This window comes from Emydura macquarii, unplaced genomic scaffold, assembly GCF_026122565.2.
Source record: "Emydura macquarii macquarii isolate MOO-44397 ecotype Brisbane River unplaced genomic scaffold, CSIRO-AGI_Emac_v2 contig_312, whole genome shotgun sequence".
In the NCBI taxonomy this organism is placed as follows: Eukaryota; Metazoa; Chordata; order Testudines; family Chelidae; genus Emydura; species Emydura macquarii.
The window spans coordinates 2,981,125-2,999,480 of NW_027130449.1; the positions used below are offsets into that span (position 1 = coordinate 2,981,125).

General features: G+C 47.5%; 1 long non-coding RNA gene across 1 annotated transcript in view; it reads right to left on the reverse strand.

The window, feature by feature from the left end:
* Positions 1-10,634: 10,634 nt before the first annotated feature.
* The window catches only part of LOC137162653 (uncharacterized), a 61,196-nt gene continuing 53,474 nt past the window's right edge, over positions 10,635-18,356 (reverse strand). Inside the window, exon 3 of the long non-coding RNA XR_010922456.1 lies at positions 10,635-10,796. This is a non-coding gene — a long non-coding RNA (uncharacterized lncRNA). The remainder of the gene's footprint in view (positions 10,797-18,356) is intronic.

An 18,356-nucleotide genomic window follows, 5' to 3' on the forward strand; every position in this document is an offset into this window, starting at 1 on the left:
TTCCACCTAGGAGTCAGCATTCGGACCACAGGCCACTTCCATTTCATCTCTCACTGGTTGAAGATACTGTCATGGGACATTGTGGGGAGCTTGGAGTTCTTTTGGAAGTGGCAGAAGACTTATGTAGTTGAATTTAATCTCTTAATACAACTCGGTTATTGTTATATTTCTGGACTCTCGCTGTTCCCCTAAAGAGCCGCTCACAAGCTCTGCTTGAACTCACGGCTTGTGTGGCCAAAAGTCTCTTCTCAAATGTACGCACGATGAGCTGGTCTGGGAGCCACGACAAGCATCTGTTGGAACAATTTGGCCTTTGGGCTGCAGAAAAACAATTAGGGACTCATTCACCATGAAGACTTGCAGACCTGTACCCTGGAAAGCCAACTTTCCACGGGTTTACCCTATCATTCGTAGTAAAATTAAATAAATGATAAATGATAATAAGAATATAATTGGAAAGGTTTCCTCCATCTTGTAGTTCTGAGAATCAAATGTGGACTGTCTGCAATGGCTATCTGAAGGAAATCAATCTTCAACACATCCACTGGGTGTCTTCTGATAAGCACATGGAACTACAAACCAGGAAGCCTGGATTCTAGTTCCTATTCCGCCACTTACTTCCTGCATGACATTGGACAGATGACCCCTCCTCTTTGTGCTTGAGTTTCACCAGCTGTACAATTGTTTTAATACATACCCAGGGGTGCCACAGGACTTAATCAAAGAGAGTGTAATGAAGCACCTTCTGATTCTTGAATACAAAGTGCTTTCTGAAATGATTTCATAAGCAAGGGCAGGAACACGTGTAAAAAGGGCCGGCCTTCTTTCTTTTCACTGTGACTCCCATTGCTAGCACTGGGCCACAGCTACTGTGGTGGGGTTTAATGGGAGGAAATCTATCTAATGGTTAAAGTAGGGTCTTGCTGGACTCAAGGCTCTGGTGTTCTACTCACTTCTGGTGGATTGTTGCATTACCTTGGGCAGGTTGCACTGTCCCTGTTTACCTGCCTGTAAAATGGCTGTCCGCACAAGCTAACCTTACGGAACAAATAAGCTTCGGCCCTCGGTGCTCAGCCTAGCGCATGTTCGTGGAGTACTTGGAGATCTCGGAGTAGACAGTGCTACGTTAGGGCACTGCGCTATTATGCCGTTCCCCGATAGCAGAGGAGAGCTTTACCTTTTGCAGCATGCTGCCAGGAGGAAGATAAAATATTTAAGGCGATTTTTATCGGCTGGACACTGTTCATTGGCTGATACATTTCAAGGCTCATTTGGTACCAAATTGAAATGGTTTAAGTCAACATTCAAGGTAAATGTCTGCATTTTTATGGCCAAAGGCTCCATCTTGTTATTATTTGCTTCTGTGCTGCTGGTTAAATTGAGCGCTCATATATTTACTGCAACATCCTAATGTCTAATCAGACTGATTGCTGGCAGGGATATCATGGCTGGAAAAATAGGTCTTTTGCTGAGACAATAACAGGGTAACAGACTTTCGGTCACAAAGTCTTTCATAAATAAGAGGTCATATCTAATAATGTTTGCTTAAAACTTCTTAGGGGAGCTTCTGTTCTCAGATGCTGCTGGCTGTTTAGTTTCAGCTTTAAATAAAAAAATATATGTGCATGTGTGTGCATTTGCTGTGGGGAAGGAAAATAATCCCCCCTTTTAAGCCATCATCTGCTCTGCCACGGAATACATCACACCCCCTCCGCACAGGCAGCGAGATTGGTGGATACTGAAAGGATAATGAGTGCTGAACATCTGGGGGGGAGGGAGACGAAAATGGAATGTATTCCAGAAAGCGACAGGGAAAATCTCATCATGCAAAGCCTTGTACTGCTGGAATGCCCTACCAGACTGCAATCCCAGGAGAAGGAAAAACAGGTTGATTCTAGGGGGGTTGCTGGAGAACAACTATCAGTTTTAATGAGTCCGAGATGGGTTTAGAAACACAGGCCAGAGGCTGATGTTCCATTGGGTGGCCGGGAACTCACTGGTGTTAAAGATAAACTGTAAACAACAGGAGCTTAGGTTTTTGTCTATCTGGGAAACGCAGAGTAACACGAAATAAAACGAAAAACCACGTAGAACATAAGATGAAAAAAAAGTCATTATAAAACAAAGCTTTTTCCATCAACCCCAGGAGTTTCAGTAGCCAAGGGAGTAAACGGGACCACTTCTGCCATACAGAGTGCTCCAGTCACGGGCGGGTACCATGCAGGTCATGTGCATGCGTGGCGTATGCGCGGAGAGGGCAGGCTGAGGGCGTGGGGCTGGGCAGGGTCGGCAGGAGGATTTGGCAAAGCGTGCGGAAGAGACGCATGCACCACCAGCCTGTGCATGAAAGAAGGGGCCATGGCCATGAGGGAGCTTGAGGGAGCAGGCACTCAACCTTCTTGAGCTTGCGTGGCAAGGGGCCCCCCCCGCCCTGCAGTTCTCCCCCCTTCCATGGAAGGGAGGGTAGGGTGAGGCCTGGGCTGGGCCCCACAGGAGAGGAGTGAGGGCAGCACTGGGTGCTGGGTGGTGCGGCTGGTCCTTGGGCAGACGTTGTGGGGGGAGTGAGGTGGGGTGTGTGTCTAGGGCTCTGAGGGCCAAGGTTGGAGGGGGGAGAACAGAGCCTGAAGGGGGCAGGGTGGATAAAACCAAATAAAATTCCAGAAAACCCCAAAATAAAAAGAATTTCATAGGACTCTGTTTATTTTTTAATAGCATCTCCCCCCATCTACTTTAGGCTGAGTGTTCCTTCAGTGGCACTACGAGAGACTAGCGACAAAGGCGGCATAATTCTATCCCGATAGGAAGGCTTCTCCCACCCCATCTCTGTCTCCCCACATCCCAGCCTTTCGCCCTCCTTCTCCCACCATGAGAAGAGCTGCTGGGACTGGGGGATGGTATGGATGCATCACACCATCCTGATGGTGGGGGTCTGTCTAGCCCCGTGGTTCCTACAGACCGTAGCTGTCTTGGTGGTTGCAGATGGATAAGCAGCCCATGCCATGCCCATAGAAGTGAATAGGAGTCTACTGATCAGGACCCTAAAGACTTTGTAGACTAACACTAGGCCTTTGGGTTCAATGCAGGAACCCACTGGAGTTCATGGAGCACTGCTGTGATGTCTTCATTGCTAAGTAAACAGGCTCCGGCATGCTCCATGGGATATTTGCCATCAACCCCAGGCTGGGGGAATTGCAGATGCCTGGTTGGAAGCTGGCTAAAGCATCGATCCCCCCCTTCCCTGAGAGAAAGAGAATTGGGTTCCTGGCTAGCCAAAGCCCCGAAGCCATAACTGGTTGCAGGGTGCGCCAAGGCCCAGCAAGAAGTCTCAGGTGACATCAAGACCCAGAGTGGGAGTGCGAGACCATGCCCAAAATTCTATGAAGACGAATCTCAGCACCCAGCACTGGAATGCAGCCACCTCTGGAGGGGCGGGGGGAGACAGCAGCTGTTTAAACAGCACAGAGCAACAGTTTAGGTTGAGAAGTGAATAGGACTACTGCCTACAGTTTGTAACTGGACCGGGGGAAATTTTAAGGAAGGAAACTTGGAATCAGAGCAGAAGGCCAGTGTTAAATTCCCCTAGCACTTGTCATAAAATTAAAATATCCTTGGTTGGAAGACTGCCTCCTAGGAAACAATTTGTTTGGCTTCTTATTAAAAAAGCTTGATCTTTGTCTATCACGTATTGGCCGCTAGGGCTAGAGATGGATGCTACTGAGTGCTTTATACAGGCCTTGACCAAGCTCCCAGCCCACGGCTATTCAGGAGAGAAGGGAGCAGAGGTGGTAAAGTGTTATCACCAGTCTTAATACTACCTAGCTCATATATAGCATTTATTAACATGCATTATCCTCATTTCAGAGTTTGGGAAACTGAGGCACGGGGAGAAGCAACTTGTGTGAGGTCACCCAGCAGCAGACCTGGGAACAGAACCCAGGTCTCCTCACGCTCCACCCAGTAGGCCACACTGCCTTCCTTACAAACAGAGAGCCCTAGCTAGACAGCCAGCGCTCTGCATTTGAACATACACACAACCAAATCTCACCAGGCTGGATGCAACGGCTCACGGCGTTATGGGGGGTCTAGTGTGCTGAGTCAGAATCTCCCAATGCAAGCGTGTAAATGTCAGTAAGCAGCATGGAGATGAAACGAGCCTGACAGACGGAGCCATCCTGGTTTTTGTTTGTCTTCAAAGTTGTCAGTTCAGGTCTCCAGGTCAGAAATCATTTTATCTACTAAACCATATGCTTTGTAGAACAAAACGCCTGGCAGACTTTGAGACATATGTATTTTAAGGTGCACAAAAACATGCTGAACATCTCTAGACACTTGCTTCGTATTTATTATTACCATGCAGTGGAAAAGGTTTTACTTTTCTATGCCTGGCCTGTAGTTTGTGAATCACTTCAGAAAGAATCCCAGAGGTTTCCTCTCTAATTTTCCCATTTTTAAATATGTTTCTAAAAATTCAGTACATAAGAAGGAAGTAATCTTCCCTTCTACAATAAAAGGGTTTTGCACACATAACAGCCCTCGAGAAATAAGCATGCTGGACTTTCAGTTACAGCAAAATAACTCTGGCACATTGCGCTTCTGTAAGTACCATCCTGGCTGATGATGGTTATAAAGCTTTGCAATTGCGAGCTAGTTAACCCTCACTGCACACAAGGAAGGTAGGTGAGGGATAGAAAGAAAAACACTTTGCCAGAGAAATGTGGCTGACTCGGGGTGGAACATCAGAAGATTTCCACCCATGGGTGGAGTGAGGTTCTAGAACAGCTTTCCAATATAAGTTTCTTGCCCCTACTCTAAGTAGTTTTAAGAAAGAGTTTGACAAGTTTATGAATCAGGTTCCATGGTGGGGTTGCCTGCAATAACAGGGGACAAGAGGTGCCTTCCAGTGCTATGTTCTATGTCCATATGTTGATCCGAGCGGCCAGCTGTGAGAATGCTAAAGCTACAGCATCCTGAGGAGAACAGGGAAAATGGAAACAATGGCCCAATGGAGACCAAGAATCTTGCATCTGTTGTAGCATCGATGGAGCATAAACCCAGGCGAGACAATCAACACAAAACCCAGCTTGTCCAGTTGTCTAGACTAGCGTTTGCGGTCCTGTTGTAACATAAATTAATAAATGGTGTCCGTTAACTAAAGCTAATTGGCATTGTCTGTGCTACTCTGAATACTCCTCAACATTGGCCAGAGCCTTTGGTCAGTTACCAGATTATGCAGCACGATGCACCAAGGCCCTGGGCCTACATTAGGTGACGGAGACATTTTTTTTGACAGTTTTCCCATCAGAAAATGCAGAACTGTCAAAACTGAAACATTCTGCAGGAACAACATTTCCACCAGGAAAAGTCAAAATAATTCTTTTTGACTTTCATTTCATTTGGATAACATTTCTATTTGACTTCTACATTGTGATATTAAGTTCATTATGCGTAATATTAGAACAGTTTACATTAAAATGTTTGGATAGTATCGAAATGAAACATTTCAATGTTTCTGAATGGAATTATTTTTGGAAACGTCTGTGGTGAATTTTGACATTTTAACTTTTCGTTTCGAATCTGAACAAAAGCAAAAAGTACAAAATGTCTAGATTTTCCCCAACAGAAATTCTGCTTTCTGACTGGCTGTATTTGGAAGTTTGCACTGTTTTAGCCACACTCATGTCATTGCACCAGTGCCAATTTTCTCAGTCTAGACAAGGCCCCAGATACCATGGTGAGAGACTACCTCATTCAAACCTTGATAGCCAGGACGCTGCCATGCGACAGAAGTTTGTCTAGTACAGCGTTCCCCAAACAGTGGGTCCCAAGTCTCCAGTGGGTGGCTGGAAGCTTCTAGATGGATTACAGGGCCTTAGGCAAACATGCACTTCTTCTCCCCTGGTGCAAAGGGAAGACCGAGCCTATCCCATGCTCAGCTCACAGCAGCAACTCCCATCCCACAGGGCTGGCCTTGGCTCCCTGCTCTGGGCATTGCGACCTAGCACATGGGGTCAGCCACTGGGGTTTGTCCCACATGCATCGTTGTCATGATGGGGAAAGGCTGGGCCAAACCTGAGAGGCACTGCAACCTCACACACCAGGTTACAGCACCACTCACTCGCTCAAATGTGGCCTGGAAGCCCCTCAGTATGACAGAGGGGCGGCTGGGCCAAACCTGAGTGGCAGTGGGACCCCGTGAGCTAGGTTGTAATACCCAGAGCAGGGAGCCAGGCCCAGCCCCATGGGTCAGGAACTACCTCTGTGGGGTGTATGTGGCAGGCTCGCTCTCCAAACCACGCTGCCTTCCCCCACCCCCCGAAACAGTGTCTCCCATTCACACTGGGCTGGGATTAGGGTGCGGTGCCAGAGCAAAGGATGCATCTATGTAACAGTGGGTAGCAGAAAAAAGACAAAATGGTGGGTTGCCACCATTCGGGAACCACTGGTCTAGCCCATCCTTGAATGCCTCAGTCCCGTCCCACAAGTTGGCACCATGTGAAATGGTTCAATGGTTAGCATTGCACCTTAGTACTTGAGAGACCTGGGCTCATGGCCATGCTCTGTCACAGACCTCCTGTGCGAGCTTGGGTGAGCCCGGGGGCCGCTCCGAGTCTCAGCTCTCCACCTGTAGAGTGGGGCTGTGTCACAGGGCAGTGCTGAGGATAAAGGCATTAGAGATTGGGAGGTGCTCAGATATTACAGTCCTGGGGGACAGACGATTCCCATAGACAGACGGAGGAGAGGAAGAAATGGCCACTTTATTCATTTGTTTAGAACAGAAAGAGACGAGCTGATAAAATCTGTTACTGTTCCCTGCCAAACTGCTCAGATCCAGGGTTCCCTTCCCCCCCCCCTTCTGTTTTTCACCATCCCCAGTTAAATAGGACAAGTAAAGCATTCCCTCCCTCCCCCAGCATCCTAATCATCACCTGCTCCTTTCTTGCCACTTGTCACCGCAGCACGAGGAAGAGTCCATGGGGACTTGTGCGATAACAGATCCCAGTGATAAAAAACTGCCACAGGCTGTTCGCTATAATTGCACATACTGTTCTACCATAACTAACCGGGGCGGGTTGCTGGGCCTGGAGAGCCAGGGCATCGGTTCACAAGAGGTCAGGAGAGGAGAGTGTCACTCCCTTTCCACCTTCTGGGCACTTCAGGAAGAGATTCAGGTTTAGACCGGGCTCTGTGCTTCTTGGTCACTTGTTGAGGGACTCCATGCAATTTTAGCTGACATAAGCAATGGTGTAATAGCAGTGTATGGGTGTGTGTGGACCAGTGCAATCAGACCCGCTCAGGGGTTAGCAACTATGTCAACCACAAGCAAGCTAATAAATAAATAAAATAAAATAATAATAATAATAATAGCAGCGCTCATCTAATGCTTCTCATCAGTAGATCTCACAGAGGCTTATCAGACAGGTCAATGTCATTATCCCCCCTATACAGATGGGAAAATTGAGGCACTTGCCCAAGGTCACGCAACAGCAGAGATGGGAATAGAACTCCTGTCTTCCAGTCCAGGGCTCTAGCTACTAGACCATACTGTCCCTGGAAGCTGAAGGACTAGCAAATGCTAGGAGGTTGCTGATAACAGGTGGAGATTCTCCTTTGCCTTATTTGGTAGCAGTCAGTGTTTCTGAGCCAAGAAATGCTGAGTTGTAGTCCCAGGTGCCCCATCACTGCTGTTTAGCTACTGACTGTGTTGCCTCAATGCTGGTAGCAGCATCCCCTCCAGATCCCTACGTGAGCCTTGGAAACAGCGCAGAGAACTCTGTCCTAGGGTAGGAACCGGGCTCAGTGCAGGCTGGGACAGGAGTGTGGGATTGAGTCGGGGGTGAGTGCAGACCCACAGAGAGGCACCTGAACAGTGAAACTCAGAAGTTATGCAAGCAACTTCAGCGGCTCAGCTCTTTGGATTGAAGGAGCTCCCGGGAACAGATTTTTTACAACAGCCCCTTCCTCCCTCCCTCCCTCCCTTTGCTTTCATTTCTCCGATCTGGCAGAAGTGCCCCCTCATGCTACTGAAACCTGACAGCTCAGCCAGACAGAGGCTTCCCTTTATTGCACCTTGCGGAGATGCTGCCTGTGACGGCCTCAATAGAAGGCATATGCACCGCTGACCTAGGGTACCTCGAGGGGGTGTGTTGGAAGGGACTGAAAACTGGGGTTGCCCTCCAGTGGAACAGGCACAGCATCCAGGGCAGAGCAAAGCTCTACAGATATCCCGAGTTGCCAAGAACTAAGGACCTGCGGATTTGCACAGCAGCTGACCAGCCACTCTCCCAATGAATGCTGAAGATACTTAGTGCCTCTGAAAGCCAGGTTCAAGGCCCCCTCTTCTCCTGGCTGCATTGCCCTGTACATTCAGACAAGGCTGGATTGAGTTCCTGCCCAGGCTGCTGTAAGCCTTTTCCATCCCTCTCCTGCCTGAGGCTGTTACGACTCCAAGTCTCTCACTTTCATGTTGGAATGAAAATCTCACGATGTACAAAATTATCACTTTATAATTAATTGTGCAGAATAACTCAAGAGAACACAACTTGGGTATTATGACAGTTTTGAAATTTACCACTTTATAAGTTAATAAGTAACGAGCCCCCCCCCTTGCTGGGTGTTTGTTTAAAACAGGCTAATGTTACCAAAACAAAAAAAGGAGATGTAAAGATCTGCGTCAGAGCTACATGCAGCTCTGTTATTTGGGCTGATGGGAAAGATCACTGAAAGCACCATCCTTAGAGCCAGCATTACCAAACCCACCCAATTTAACCCAGCCAAGGTCTGCCTGAGCCACACAGCTCAGCCCGTGGCACTTAATGGTATGCCTACCCTGCAATTCTGACTCCAGCTCCTGGGGTTCAGGCTATTTATTTGCCTTACATTTGGGTTCAGGTTGCAGCCTGAGCTCTGTGACCCTCCCATCTCATAGGGTCCCAGAGCCTGGACTCCAGCCTGAACCCTGACGTCTACACCGTAATTAAACAGCCTCTTAAACCCAAGCCCTGCATCAGCTGGCGTGGGACAGCCGTGGGCGTCTAACTGCAGTGTAGACGCTCCCTAAGGTATTCTAGTGCAGGATTTTGGATCAGGTCCTGTGTCCGGCATATATATCCAGGCAACATAAACCCTGGCCAAATGTGTCTACGTACCCTTCTGCAGATGATCAACAGAGGAGAGCCACTTGTTTCTGCTCCACCCAGTGGGCTGAGAGCCCTGGAGCTCTAGTGCTAGAGGTTGTGGGTTCAACCTCCAGTGATGACCCATCAAGAGGATTTCCACCTTGAACAGGTGGTAAGGTTTATGAAGGTCAGAGCTAAGATACTTAGCTGGCGCCACTACTGTACTATCTGAACCCCTCGCAAACCGTAACGTACTTATCCTCACAACACCCCTGGGATGCAGGCATCATACCCATTTCACAGATGGGAAAATCAGAGAGGGAGACTAAGTCAGTCACCTGAGGTCACAGCAAACAGCCAGGGTCAGGGTGTGGAGATGAGCCCAGCTCCCACGTTAGCCCCTCTAGAGCATCCTTCCTCTCTCATGCTAAAATGGGCTATGGTGTCTGCAAGTCAAGTGACACACAGCAGCCTAGGGCAGCTTCCCTATTACCTTAAGTATTAATCACACAGTGGGTGGGAGGGTTTTGCAGTTTCTTTTGGCTCCCAGTGGACATGAGCCATGCAGATGTATTCTAGCCGCCACACTGAGTTGGCAGGAAAGGCAGAGAATGTGGTCAGACAGTCAAAGCTGGGGACCGGGAGTCAGGAATTACACACTGCACTCACAGCTCCCTGAATAACAATCTCCCAGGGCCTCAGTTTCCATACACCAGACAAAGGGGAGGGAAGTCTTGCTCCATCTCCCAGGGAAGTGCTTTGAGATCCTCAGAAGATCAGCTTTATAGAAGTGCCAAGCGTGGTTATTACTATGCCACTGGTCTAAAGATGGATACCACCCAATGCAGGCACCTCCCAGCTCAATCATTTAAGTCACTTCTGCTAAGCTGGCATGTCTGGTCCTGAATGCCAAAGCCGAGTTTACAGATCTGCAGTAGATCTACTTTGGCCGCCCAAGCTATGATGGGGGAACAGCAATTAGAGTAATTAGCAACAAGTTTCTTGCTGTCACTCTACCAGGGAAGGCAGTCAGTAATGCAGCAGAACACCTGTGCCACAGGCTGCCCTGAGTTAGTGACTGTCAGCTCCGGGCTGTGTTTTCCCCTGCCGTTGTCACTGCAATATGCCACCCACTGTAATAAGCCTGACAAGCATTCTGGTTGGTCTTGTTCTCCAAGAGAGGGTGGATCCCTGTCCGAGTGAATGATGCAGACAGCCAAGAGCGTTTACCTGCTCTCTCTGGTGGGTTAGCCTGAAGGATCAATTCAGAGGGCTCTGCGCGTTGCAACTTATGGGCCTGATACAAAGCACAACTAAGTCAATTGAAAGACTCCCACTGGCTTGGGAACAGACCCTACAAGGAGGCAAGCCAGAGTGCTTCAGTGAGCCCCTTGTCTAGTACAGGCCACAGCCCGCCTCAAACACCACCACAACACCCACATGGCAATCACAGCCACATCTCCCATGGTGAAGTAGCACTAAGAGAGTACCCCAAACACGGCTCGCTTCTTACAGTGCAACTTAGCAGCTGGAAACAAGGAAGGAGACAGTACCACGTGAGCAGCCAATGCACCATGGTCCAGCAGCCTGCGGGCCAGCGTCTGAGAACCACTCCTCTGATGAGAACAGGCGGCTGTTACACAGATGGGGCTTTTCAGCCATAGGTCTCAGCATCACTCACTGTTTTACAGATAAGAAAACAGAAGCATGGGGAGGTGAAGTGAGTTGACCCCAATTACCCAGAAAGCCAGCAGTGAATCTGGGAGAAGAGCCCTGGTCTCCAGAGCCCCAATCCAATATGCTAGCTACTAGGCCATGGTGCCTTCGGCCAGACTTTTCCTTCTCCTGCCCATGTGCCTAATTTGCAGTGCTAAATATCCTAGGGGGGAGCTGTGGATGCTCCTTTAGCAGGCCAGGCTCACCAACGTATTAGCTACCACCCTGCAACCCGATCAAACACCTCATAAATCAGACAAATAATTGGAAGTTCCTCCCCACTGGTCCTTTCTCGCAGGGTTTGATGTCTTTGTAATGAATGCATGCTTGTGTCTGTATCAGCTGGGAGAGGAAAGTCAACATCATTGGAGGGCAAAGCCACAGTCTCTCATTCCGGGTGTATCATGCCCAGCAGCTGGTGGTCTCTTTCCTGCCTAGAGTGAGACAGCCTGTTAGCTGGGGAGGGGGAAGCTTTGGTGGGCAGGCAGATTATACGGATATGAAGTTTTAGGGTGCCTGACTGCAGCAGATTGGTGGGATTTAGGGATTAGGAGGAGATGATTGTCAGATTCAAGCAGGGATCAGTGTGAAGATTGAAGTTGAGAGCAGATGTCGCTGATTTCCGAGCTCTCCCCCCCGAATGAACATTATCCACTCACAGCATCAGTGATCTCCCATGGTTCTTCTTTTTCATTTCCCGGCCGGACTGCATGGGCACCGGCCACATCCCACATCCACAGCCAGAAACTCAGTTAATGTGAAAGATTAAAAGCATCTATCTGGCTGCCTTTGCCGATTGCTTTCCCTCATGCTCTCTGTCACAGGTGCTGTCCATCACCCTTCGCTTTCAGCTGTGCCTCTGTTTCCCTTGGCAGTGTCATCTTCCCCTTCCCCCCGTGTCCTAAATGACATCCTGGAACCTGCCTGTGTCTATACTGCAACCCGAGGTGCAGCGGCAGCTCAGGGTGGCAGACACACGCTAGCTTTAATCTAGCTAGCACAGCTAAAGGCAGCTGTGAAGACGCAGTGGCACAGACCCCAGCATGAGTTCGTAGAGGGTTTGCTGCTCCATCGGCACAGCTATTTTTAGTTGTGCTAGCTGGATGAAAGTTAGTGCCGGTCTGCCTGCCCTACCTGCCATCGTGTGGCAGCCCGGCCTGACCCTCTGCTGGTCCCCCTGGGCTATCCTGTCAGCAGAGGGCAGCGCTGGAAGGGATCTAGACAAACATTTAGCTAGAGGAAGAGGCCAGGGATATCTTTACATTAATAGTTCTAAGCATGCGCTGTTCATGCTGCCCCTTAAGTCTAAGTGTTTTGACGCACTCTGAACGTGCATCAATTAAGCCTCTGCTCAGGGCAGGAGCAGTCAGTCAGCATTTTTCAGATGGGGAAACTGGGTACCTGTCAAGAGATTTACCCAGAGTTGCACAAAGCCAGGAACAGAGCAGGACTCCCAGCCCCCTCTGCACGAATCATGTGACTTACGGGCTCTCGGCTAGGAATTACATATTAAACTGAGAGACCATGCAGCCCAGTTGACAGGACACGCGGCTGGACCTCATAAGCACTGGGTTGGCGCCTCACTCGGTGGTGTGACCTCCAGGGCACGCCCCTCCCTCTCCATGCCTGCCCCCCCCGCCCCCCTTTCTTTGGGGCAGAAGCTGTTTCTCACGAGCTGTTTGCACAGTGTCTAGTGCCATGGGGCCCTGGTTCTGGCAGAGGCCTCCAGGGGCTACAGCAACACAAATACCAATGGACATATGACATTGTTTGAAGGGGCGTGTTTATTTTGAATTTACCAGCTGGCTCCGACATCAATGTCCTGCCAGAATCTTTTATCTGATGACGACGATGTTGGAGTATCAAAGGCCTCATGCGTAACGGACTTCACCAAATCCCCGTATCTGGAATAACGGCTTCCTAATGCAAGCCCCCCACGTGACTTTCAGCTAGCGCAGCCTGCAGCGTTGGGCCTAATCAGAGGTGAACTGAAAGGGTTTTGAAAGGAACAAGGGAACAGAACTGGAACGGTGGGGTGCTGTGGGTCAGTATTGAGGAGCACGGGCAGAATGGGGGGACAGGACTGGGATAGAGGGGTGCTGTGGGTCAGTATTGAGGAGCACTGGCAGAATGGGGGGACAGGACTGGGATAGCCGGGAATACTACCTGACCTTAAACCAGCACTATATGTGCAGATATTTCTCCCCCATTTTTTGGGATCAAAATTATGAAAATTCTCACCCATACCCGGCCCCCCCACACCAACTAGGTGCAGAATATTTCAACTAGCTGCTCGTGCTGCACTCTAAAGTGCTGAGCACCTCAGGTCAGATTGTCAAAGGAGCCTAAAGGAAGTTGGTACCTAATTCCCCTAGGTTCGTCTGAAACTCCCAACTCTTCAAGTCATCAGAGAGAGGCACACTCAGCGCCCCACCAGAACAGGCCCTAACATTTGATTGCATCACAAAATTGACATACAAGATGATGTCACACCAAGAGTTAAAAATCTCTGGCAGCCCAATGATTCCCTCCCACTACACTGCCTCAAAAAAAGACAATTCAAGGGGGAGAAGGAAAAAAAAAATCCATGCGTTCATTGCTTATACAGTGGACAAGATTTAATAGACAGAGAATACAGAGTCTTATCAGCACAACTCATGCTTGATAGTGCGAAGGAGGGCATCATACATTAGCTTGCTTTGACCTGCAGGGCCCTCAGCTGGAATTTTCTCTACCAGACTGACATTATGTTGTTTAGATGCTATGCACATCGTGACTGCATGGAAGCATGCTGACACTTTAGAGGCTTCTGAATACAGCCAGGGAGAGCCAGTGCAGAAAAAAGATGTCTGGGTCGAAATGTTTCTCTAACAGTTATAGATTTAATTCTGTGGGTTTGGGGGGAGGGGGATTTTCCCCTCCCCTTCTTAAAGGGAAAAAAATAAATCAAACAGCAGATTACCACGCCGGGCTGCTTTCCTTTTTCATTCTGTGCTGCTGTTTCCCTTGCCCTCCCACCCCGTCTCCACGTTAAGGACTAACAGAGGATCAGCGAAAACCACACAGACAATTTAGCTCAGATTATAGGTTCTAAGGTTCTTGTAAAACGGAATCAATTAAAATAGGAGCTTTCAACACATGGGGAGAATTATCTTCTCATCCTCCCCAGTGTCCAAAACAGTCTAAATGCTGCAGGGAGGGAGAGAAATATTTGTTATCTACAGACAGAAGAAGGGGGGTTTACATTTTATGTTTCACTGGGCTTATTTGGGGTCCCCTAAATTTCATAATTCCTCATTGTATTTGGGGTTAGAAAGACATTTCCTTCCTCCATCCCCCTGTGAGTATGTTGGTTCCCATTCCTGGGAAGTTGGAGTGTTCCTGCATCTTCCCCTGCTTCCGGCTTTTGTTGGAGATAGATAGGCCATCGCTCTGATCCAAAGATCTCAAAAGACTTTATAATACAGCAGAGAAATAATCAGGATTCGCAGCTCCTAAGAAACTTCTATATTTCAACATTGGTTTTCAGTCTGAATTGGGACAAAGAAAGTCTAAACAGGAACATCTGAACTTGTTTAATCAAAAAAATTCAGTTTGGAAATTTTGAAATGATTCCTTGGAACAGGTGCAGAGAATGGTTACTAGGATGATCTATGGAATGGAAAACCTGCCTTATGAGAGGAGACGCAAAGAGCTTGGTTTGTTTAGCCTAACCAGAAAAAGGCTGAGGGGAGATATGATTGCTCTCTATAAATACATCAGAGGGATAAATACCAAGGAGGGAGAGGAACTATTTAAGTTCAGTGCCATTGTGGACACAGGAACTAATGGATATAAACTGGCCATCAGGAAGTTGAGACTTGAAATTAGAGGCAGGTTTCTACCCGTCAGAGGAGTGAAGTTCTGGAACAGCCGCCCAAGGGGAACAGTGGGGGCAAAAAAATCTAGCTGGCTTCAAAACTGAGCTTGATAAATTTATGGAGGGGATGATCTGATGGGACAGCCTAGTTTGGCAATTGACTGATCTTTGACTACTGGTGGTAGATATGCCAATGGCCTGTGAAGGGATGTTAGATGATGTAGGTTCTGAGTTATTACAGAGGATTCTTTCCTGGGTGGCTGGCTGGTGAGTCTTGCCCACAAGCTCAGGGTTGCCATATTTGGGGTTGGGAAGGAATTTTCCCCCAGGGCAGATTGGCGAAGGCTCTGGGGATTTTTCGCCTTCCTCTGTAGCATGGAGCATGGCTCACTTGCTGGTGGATTCTCTGTACCTTAAAGTCTTTAAACCATGATTTGAAGACTTTAATAACTCAAATCATAGGTTAGGGGGTCTATTACAGGAGTGGGTGGGTGAGGTTCTGTGGCCTGTGTTGTGCAGGAGGTCAGACTAGATGATCATATTGGTCCCTTCTGACCTTAGAATCTCTGAGTCTATTTCAAGTCAGTTAACTGGATCTGTGTAAGATGCTTCCCAGGAGTTGTAATTCCAGTGCCTCTTGCTGCCATTCTCCCTGATGGGTGGTCTCCTCAGCCAAACTACTTCTCCCATCATGTCCCGTGTGGCTGTATCAGCAGGGAGACGTGGTCCAGGCAAGGAGCCTGGCTCACAGGAGAGAACAGGGGTGTGAAGCACCTGAACTACAACTCCCATGAAGCACTGTGGTGCCATAAAGAGATGCACTTTCACGTCAAGCCAACCCAAAAGGAAAAAAAAAATTTTTTAAATCACTGACAAATGCCTGACCAGCTCTCCTTTCAAATGGTAACTAAGTCTTCTATAGACACAATGCCACCTGAGACACACAGGTCTATGATCACTGCAACCTGGAAGTGTTAAGATTTGTAAGGTCCTCACTGCTACAGCAATAAGATTAGAAACTAAAACAAAGAACTGATGGGACCAGCCCAAGTGACAGGAGCAGTCGTAGAACCCCGGACTCCAGACACTCAGGCCATGTCTACGCTAGAACTTACGTTGGCAAAACTTTTGTCACTCAGGGGTGTAGAAAAACCCCCCCCACACACCACCGACATAGCTATCTAGGCTCATGGAGCTGGATTTATGATGTCAATGAGAGTGCTCTCTTCTGTCAGCATAACACAGCTGCACAAGCGATCTTACGGCAGCCCAGCTCTATGGGGACAGCTGTGCCGCTGTAACCTTGCAAGACATGGCCTCAGTGTTTCTGTGATCATCAGGCAACATTTCTTCTCCTTTCCCACCCTTTCAGCATTGCCAATGCCAAGCATTCACTAACCACGAGTCAGGCCCCAAAGAATCATGAAATTGGCCAAAAAACCCATGATTTTAAAAAATAATAAAGTTACAGTTCTTTTTGCTTTAGAGGTCATGTTTTCAAACTTTTCTCTGCAAATACGAGTGCTAGACGCTAGTTTTAAAGGCAAGGTGAGGTTCACGTATAGTGATGACTCCAGGAGTTGGGGCTTTATTGAAAACACCAAATATCACAGGAGTTGGCCATGCTCCATCTCTCATCCATCTCCACCTCTCCTCTGGACTTATGAAGGTAGGGAGGACCCTTCTGTCCATATTCTGCCCTGCCACATGCTCACATGAACTGAATCCAGACTTTAGGATCCCGGATTTTATAATGCAGCACATTAGAGTTATTTGCCTTTAGGCAAACAAGTATGGTGCAGGAGAGCGATTTGGCCTTTTAGAGGTTCAACTAGAGGAAGACAAGTTTGAGAGGGGAGAGTTAGGCTGAGAGGGGGCTCCACATTTAATTATTTTAATGGGAAATTTTGACATTTTAACACACTTCAACAATGATTTTTCAGCCATTGAGAGTTTGCAGAAAGAAGAAGTCAGAAAGCAGATGCTAATAGTGATCTCTTCAAAACTTTCTTCATTATAAGTCTCGCCTTTTGTAATCATTAAGAAAGGAAATGTGATTTATTACTTTTCTATTAATTTCATATTGATTGATTGCCAGGCAGAATCGACAGCTTGTGCATGCACCAGTCTCCCACAATTGCAACTTAAATTATGCTTCCACATCTGCAGTTTTGATTAATGATGGAAATCAAATTAGCTTCCACTGCCTCACAATCGTCAGTTTGTAAGTGAAGGGAGAAGTCGTCAGTGACTAATGTTTGCAGAGGACAAGCTTGTTCCTCTTAGGTTCTGAGCAGAGCTGGGTAGGAAACAGTCTTCCTGTCCCATGAGACTTGTCAAGATTTTGAAAACTTTTTCCATCCTGAAATTGGGACAAAGTCAAAATCTTGAAAAAGTTCAAACTGACAAACTGAAACAAAAAATAAAACAATAAATCAGTTTGGATTAATTGAAACACTTCATTTGGTAATTGCAAGATGCTTTGTTTTGATTTCAACCTTTTCTGCTAACTGTTTTAGTCTAAACTTACTAAATTTCAAACAAAAAGCTGTTTAAACTAAAAAAAAAAACCCTAAAATTTTCGAGTTTGAGCAGATGAAAATGGGACATTGTAATAATTTTGAAACATTTATTTCCAAAAATTTGTCCAGGTGAGGGATTTGTCAAAGCCTACCATTTTGTAACGTTTCAGTTTCAATAAATCAGCACTTTTGGTGATTCTCGACCAGTTCTACTGCTGAGAGCCCTTGAGTCTCCCCAATTTCAGTGAGTATTAAGGATGCTCAGTCACTTGAAGGATTCTGTGTCTAGGGTCTAATCCTGCCAAAACGTTATGAGCCCCTGAATTGCTGGCGCGTGGGCAGTACCACCATACTTCACCAGCAGAGAACAGCAGCATGGTCTAGTAGATGGGGCAATGGAATGGGAGTCCGGTCACCTGGGCTCCATTCCCAGCTCTGCTGTAGGAGCTTGGGCAAGTCATTTGCCCTCTATTTCCTCTTCCACCTCCTGTCTAAGTATATTCCTTGGGGCAGGGACGGTATGTTATAGAAGTCTGTATATGGCACTCAGCACTGTGGGCCCCCCATTTTGTTTGGGGTCTCTTGTTCCTATTGTGGCAGGGTGGAAGCAAAGCTGCCTTTAAATATGCTGTGCATTCCTTCTCCATATGCAAAAAAATCTATTCCGTTTCTTTTTTCTCCACCCACTAACGATGCCTTACGTTTATCTAAAAGCAGTTCCATGCTGTAAAGCTGCTGCTTCTGAAACTCAGGCTGTTTCTCCTCCCTTTTCTCTTCATGCCTCTCACTCTTTTAAAAACATGATATTTATTTATTTTTACACAACCACTGGAAACACATATTTCTCCATTAAGGATTTTGTTTGGAATTTTAGCATCACTAAGTAACACCATCTGACATTTTTACCACCGCAAAACAGGGGTTTGCAACTGCATCGTAAGGCGTGTAGATCACCGGCTGCCCCTCCTCCATCATCCTCTCTGCCTTATCATACCCCTAGGGGCAGCCACGGGGAAGGAATTAATTTGTCAATTTCTTCCACTTGCTTTCAGGATCAATTACTGTATTCTCACCGCTTCCCTGTTTATTTAAGGCATCCCGCTCCTGTCCCCCCATCCCAGCACCTGCAGACCAACTAATGAT